At 42.1% G+C, this 7,335-nt stretch overlaps 1 protein-coding gene across 1 annotated transcript in view; it reads right to left on the bottom strand.

The window, feature by feature from the left end:
- Positions 1 to 5,962: 5,962 nt before the first annotated feature.
- usp2b (ubiquitin specific peptidase 2b) overlaps positions 5,963 to 7,335 on the bottom strand; it is an 8,406-nt gene continuing 7,033 nt past the window's right edge. The window contains exon 12 of the mRNA XM_080849490.1: positions 5,963 to 7,335. This exon is cut by the window's right edge and continues 234 nt beyond it. The gene's annotated coding sequence lies outside the window, so the exon portion shown is untranslated.

The following is a 7,335-nucleotide window of genomic DNA, read 5'->3' as shown; positions in this document are numbered from 1 at the left end:
GAGTTAATGAAGTCTCCCTGTAGGCTACATGAAATGATTAGGCAAATGAGACAAAAATCTGCTATTTCTGTTAGTTTAGAAACTACTAACACACACACACACACACACACACACACACACACACACACACTGATACAATTTGTCTATCTTTTCCTAAAATTAAATTGCTGTCCTGTTAGCTAGTTAGACATTCCTGACTGACTTAACCCATTTTAGGGCGCACCAGAACAGAAGCAGTGGCAAGTGTGTGTGTGTGTGTGTGTGTGTGTGTGTGTGTGTGTGTGTGTGTGTGTGTGTGTGTGTGTGTGTGTGTGTGTGTGTGTGTGTGTGTGTGTGTGTGTGTGTGAGTTGTGTGGACATTGCTGTAAAGCCATGCTCACTGAGTGGTGGAAGCCTGTGGTGTGAGGGCTTAGTGACCCTCAGGTCGTCCAGTGCTGGTTCCATATACAGGAGAGCCTTTGTGTTCCATGGGCCCTGTGGAACAGAGCCCCTAATCCAGCATTTCCCTCCCACTCACCCTAGACCACCTCATTTCACTAACTCTCTCTCTCTCTCTCTCTCTCTCTCTCTCTCTCTCTCTCTCTCTCTCTCTCTCTCTCTCTCTCTCTCTCTCTCTCTCTCTCTCTCTCTGGGACATTTTCCTGGAATACAGCCTCCTCTCTGGTCATCAGCCATAACATATTTAATTCCCAATACAGATTTATTGACTGGATTATCAGTACATGTGATTCACATATATCAGTACATATATTGATACACATACCAACAGAATCTTACACACTATGTACATTTTTCAAATCACCTCTATTGTGAGGATATATAAATAGCCTATACCGTTAATTAACCTGTTTTGGGTATCAATTATGGCTTAGCAGGCTCTGTCTTGAATTCCAACATTCTACCATTGAATTTGTACCTCTGACAGAGCATTCCTCTTGACAGTGTCCACAGATGTCCATATAATCAGTCTCTGTACGTATGGAAAATGTGCTCATAACGAAAGTTATACAGAGGGAGAGTTTTTATGGCACCCCTTGTGTAAGTACTCTCTGTTTAGGTTTCACTGTGTTGTTTATGATTTGTATTTGTATCTGTATTTGAATAAAAAAAGACCAGTGAGCCTGTGAACACACTTGGGAAGATGTACTGCAGAAACTACTAGCGACCAACACTGGCTCTGTGAGGTAGTAATGTGGTCAATAGAAAAAGTTTTCTTTGTAAATAAAATATATTGAAATCATTTTTGTCAATTTCAAATGTTTTATGAAACATTTCTCATTTGCTTCTTTCGAATCTCTTCAAGGAGGTAAGGAGGATTAAGTCAACTAATTTAAAGAATTCAGTGTGATACAGTATTTTTAATCACACTCGAAGCTTGGTTGCTGTTCCATTCTTCTTTTTTTTGCTGTGACACTCTTTTGCTCAAATGCATGCCCTTGTGAAAGAAGACAAGCTGAAGACCTAGGATTTTTTTGTATTCTCCTTCAACTGGGACCATGACCGCAAACAGGGATAGACTCCATCTTCTATTTGCAATGGGTACTGTGTATATTTCCTTGCAGAGTTACCTTTAATGTTTCTTAACGCAATGCAATGTAATGCAAATTCAGTTTTACTTTCATGCTTCTCTGTCGAACAGGGATTCTATTTGTTTTCAAGACAAAGATGTCAGTGGGTGGCCCAGTCTCAACAGACTTAACTTCTGTTAGCCCTGAATCCTGGCCAGGTGAGAGTCAAACATCCCCTTCGGCAAAAAGTACCACAAAATCAGAAGTTTCACCATCACCCCAACTGAACACCACTGACACCAACCAGCAGCGTTCAAGTGAGGCTCGACACCCTGATTTTGTGGCCGGCGTAACAGTGGGCACCATCACTGGAGCAGCAGCTGTAGGTATGTAATACATGTGTGTGCCAACATGCTGCAGTCACACAACTGGTAGTTTGTGTGGAAACACAACTGAATATAGAACCCTTTTAGCAGTTTATGGACTTCAAATTTTAAGTCGAGAATTAGAAAGGTCTTCTTTTAGGAGGCCTTGAGTTGTTCAAATTCATTATACTATTAGAGAGTGTATTTCTTTGCTTGGTCACTTACTCAGAGGCTAAACAACCAAGCTGATTTTTCTCTGCCACGCAGATATCCAAATGTATTCAAATGTCCCTATTCAAATTACAGTCATTGCTTCCCCACTCAAACCACACGCGTTTAACGACATAATAGGTTGCTACAGATATTCCATCATTTTTTGACACTCTTCAGATTAAAATAATTATACTTTAGTAACTGTTAGTTAACTAAAATGTGTCTCTTACACCTTCTCTCTCAGGTGGAATGATTTTTGCAGGACTAAAGTTGAGTGGAAGACTGCCTGGTTAGAAAGAGGTTCTTTGCAGTACCTCTATCGCAGAAGGCAATCATTGTGGCATCAAACATGTTTTACATATTCATATTCTTCATTTGTGTAAAAGCAGCTTAGGATCATATATGCAAGTTGACAATTTTGGTTCTTCGTCTCTTCAGCAATTTGAACAACGCTGGCAAATAGCTCTCTTTTCATTGAACAAAATGTAGTGTACATGGCATGCTATCACTGTATTAAAGCATAACATACATGTACATATGTGTCATCATAAAAAAGACAGTCCTTTAATAATAAGCATAACTGCATGTTAAATATCAAACCTGGTGTGTTAGCTTTCTATTAAAGTATCAGTATGACAGCATAGTGAAAGTGCATTACCTTTTTGAATTTTTACTTTGATGAAGGTCAAAATGATTTATACAACACAGAAGCAAGAAAGCTATGAGTTATTCATGTAATGGACTTTCGTAATGGTCTGCATGACCTGCTATGCATATTGATAGTCATCTTCATGTGGTCATGTCCTTCCTCAAGTGGTCAGTGGTCATGTAGGCATAGATGGATTAAGAGACATATAGTAACTGACACTAACAAGAGCCTATAGGATTGGCGACTGCATTGGTAAAGAGAGTTTGATTAATTGGAACATAGAAAGTCTATGTCTAATCTTCAAAGCTTATTGTAACGATACAGTTTGAGGGTTCAAGGGGAAGGTGTAAACTAATGAATAGATGTTGGTTAAAATTTCTCAAAACTTCTTAAAACAAGTAATCTCAGATTGGCCCTCACTTGTCCATGGGTGATATTTTGGGCATTTGGAGTCTGCAAGGGCTTGTATTTTCCAGAACTGCTAAAAGTCTTTTCTGCTTAATGTTAATATTTTAGTGGCTTGAATAAATACTAGCTTGAATGGTATGATTCTGAAAAAGGGCCAAAGTCCGAAGCACTGTCTCCAGAAAGAGATGCATACAAAAGGCATGCAAATATACATTGTATCTACATCATGAAGAGTCAGAAGTCATTCATCTCACTTTCCCCACAATTCCATTTGAAAGTGAAATAGAGAGGGAGGAGTCGTTCCTGCATCGGTTTCCTTCCTTTGCCTCCCATTTAAACTGCCAGTTCAGGAGGAGCCTGTGTCTGAACCAGGGACCAAGCATGGGATCACCACAGCTGTTAAGCCTGCAAGGGGCATAGAGACATGTGGGAGGACCACAAAACAGCAGGAAGAGTGCTGTCTAAAAGCAGGTAAATGAGTAGTCACTTCCTCTCTCACTGTCTCTCTGCCTTTCTCTGTCTCCCTCTGCCCTCTCTCTCTCTCTCTCTCTCTCTCTCTCTCTCTCTCTCTCTCTGCCTCCGTCTTCTCCTTCTTCCATCGTAACAGGGCAGCACATCAAATATTTAGACCTTTTTGAACAGCTGCTTTCTAAACAGGATCCAATTTAATCCAGTACAGTACCCAGCAGCCAGCTCGTCTAAACCCTCCAAGCTAAAAGGAGAGAGGAGAGAGTGGGAGGGAGTAAGGTGTACGAATCTGCACAGTATACACGTATATGTACAAATGTGTATTAAATGAACACACAAACACACACCCGTGTATTTATACATTCATCTATGCTATATATAGAGATCACTGCTCTCTTGTACCTGTTGTTATCCTTAGTGTTGTTAAGTGCTGCTAAAAGCCATGCTTGCTACATCAAAGCATGTTATACTGTGGAATAAGTAATGTGAGTCAGAAGCCTTGAAGCTTTGAAGCAGTGGCATGGTGTGGGAATGATACACTCATACTCATCAGTGTGCTAGACTGCAGGGCTAGACAATGGCTAGTCTCTCACAGTGCAAGTGGGCAGTGCCTGGGCATAGGGTTACCCGTGTCACTAGCAGCCAGTCAAGGTGAGATAATTCTATCCTTCTTCTCCTCACAACTTGGGCTCCTCACAAACAGATCATCTGTCTTAGCTCGGAAACCTAATCTGCAGAGTCACTCAAAATGCCCATGCGCATGACCGCACGCATAGACACACACACACACACACACACACACATAGGCACACACACACACATAGACACACACACACACACACACACACACACACACACACACACACACACACACACACACACACACACACACACACACACACACACACACACACACACACATAGACACACACATAGACACACACACACACACACACACACACATACATATAGACACACACACACACACACACATAGACACACACACACACACACACACACACACACACACACACACACACACACACACACACACATAGACACACACAAACAGACATAGACACACACACACACATAGACACACACACACACACACACACACATAGACACACACACACACACACACACACACATTGACAGACACACACACACACATAGACACACACATACACACAAACACACACACACAAAGACACTCACACACATGTGCATGCACACACACACACCATACACTGCCACAGACACAAAAGTTCATTCAAAAATATATATTTAATGAGCATACCCTATGGTAAAGTAAAGTCAGTATATATATACGTAATACAATGAGGCACAAAGGTGCTGATAAAGGAGCAATCCATACATGCACACTAGTATATTTCACACTTACACAACAGTGATTACCTTGAGTAATTAATACTTAAACTCCCTCTCACACACACTGCCTTCCATGTGGAGGTCACGCGAGGATGATCCCTCTTTCCTCTGCTGTTAGGTCCAAGTAAGCATGTGTTAATTATTGCTCCATTGAAAGCTTCCCCGTCTGCCTGAAAAGCACATAGCACACAGTGGACAGGCAACCCTGCTTAATCACTCTCTCTCTCTCACACACACACACACACACACACACACACTTCCTCAGAGGTCACCACGAACACTGAATGCTGTTCGAGTTGAACAGTTCAATGGAGCAGGATATCACAACTCAACAACAGAGACACTTACTATATACAGAGATGAAAATAAGAGCCAACTAAACTAAAACAATCTGTATCTGCAAAGAAATACTTAAGACAAAAATCAGACACATGATATTCCTGCCTGTAACAAATCTGCTTTAAAGTGTACATGACTTGAAAAAATATTGGATCTATTTACAGCAGCAGGTCAGTTAAATCCAACTCTTAGAACTCACATTGACTTCGGGGCAATGACACAGAGAACATGGTGTCCTTTCAGGTCACTTTACAGGCACTGCCCTCTAGTGAGGGATCAGTAGTATTGCAAATACTGTGGCAGGTGCCTGCAGGTGCCTTAGGGTTAGACATTCCTGCATGAAATAAAACAAGGATAATAAGATACGGTTATTTGTAGAAAGGATGCGTCTTGATGATTCATTATACGTTCATTCATTTAAATCTCCATCAAAAATACATTTGTAGTGGACACTGCCAGTGGCATACATTGGATTTAAATGAGGTATTATTACATTAAAAAAAAAATATCATCTCCCATATCACATACATACACACAGTACAGATGGAGAGCAAAAAAACACAGATACTTGAATGGTTGGAACAGATACATTTTATTTTATTTAAATACACCAGTGACTTGTCAAAAAAAAGTCGAGATGGTTTGTTTGCATTTACAGACACCATAGTGAGCGACATCACACAGTCATGAAACATTTAATTTCAGCCCACAAAATACTTCGCTTCTGATCCCACAGCACTATTCCAGTGTCCACAGTTACTTCAGATTGAGGAAAGGAACGAAACATGGATGCAGAGGCACTCTCCAGGCGACCAGAAACTAGCATGAGCTCCTTGGGGAGCCTCAGGTGCAGGGCTGCATTACTATGGTCTTCAAGGACTATATGACCTGCAGATGTTTGTTCAAACCATGGGCCACACCACGCTGAGCAGTACGTAGGTTTGCTGGCTTAGTAAAGACATTTTATGGTAATCTCTGAACTAGTGCAATAAAAAAAAAATGTGTTAGCTATCTGACCAACCTGCACCATGGCTTACCACCAGGGGGCGATACAAGACAATCTATTGTGCCACAGTGAGGGTTTATAGAAAGTGCTACGACAAGCAGCATTAAATAATTCGATAAATTAGAGGACAAAGGAAGAGCTGAGTTGTTAGCGTAGCCACAGTCGTCTCTGAACTGGACACCAATGTGACCAAGCTGGGATTTTAGCGCTTCACTTGCACAGTGCTTAGAGATAGTCAACAACATAGATAGTCAATAAACACACATACACACACACACTCATGCACACACACACGCATGCACATACACACACACATACACACACATACACACACAAACAAACATTTGTTGTCCTGCTCATACATTAGAGTTGTAGTCCAGACCACTTGCTCTAATGTCCCAGGGGAGACAAACATCCCCGTCTCCCTCTATAGCAGAGTCATGCTGATCTCTGACTGGAGACAGACAGATTCATCCCCGCCTCCTTCTGTACCAGAGCCAGGCTGATCTCTGACTGGGAGTGCAAGAGAGTGGACATGTGGCCCTGTCAAGTAGTTCTACCAATGGGCATAAGCTTTAATGAAGTCCCCAGCCACAGAGCAGTCCTTAAGGTCCCTAAGACACACTGCAGATTGTCGGCTGTGTTGGAGTCCCTAAGACACACTGCAGATCGTCGGCTGTGTTGGAGTCCCTAAGACACACTGCAGATCGGTGGCTGTGTTGGAGTCCCTAAGACAAACTGCAGATCGGTGGCTGTGTTGGAGTCCCTAAGACACACTGCAGATCGGTGGCTGTGTTGGAGTCACTAAGACACACTGCAGATCGGTGGCTGTGTTGGAGTCCCTAAGACACACTGCAGATCGGTGGCTGTGTTGGAGTCCCTAAGACACACTGCAGATCGTCGGCTGTGTTGGAGTCCCTAAGACACACTGCAGATCGTCGGCTGTGTTGGAGTCCCACAGCATGAGCTCAGTGAAGTTGTATGTCC

Source organism: Sprattus sprattus (assembly GCF_963457725.1).
Source record: "Sprattus sprattus genome assembly, chromosome: 1".
In the NCBI taxonomy this organism is placed as follows: Eukaryota; Metazoa; Chordata; class Actinopteri; order Clupeiformes; family Clupeidae; genus Sprattus; species Sprattus sprattus.
Note: the sequence above shows the minus strand (reverse complement) of the source record. Positions and strands in the feature narration are given on the sequence as shown.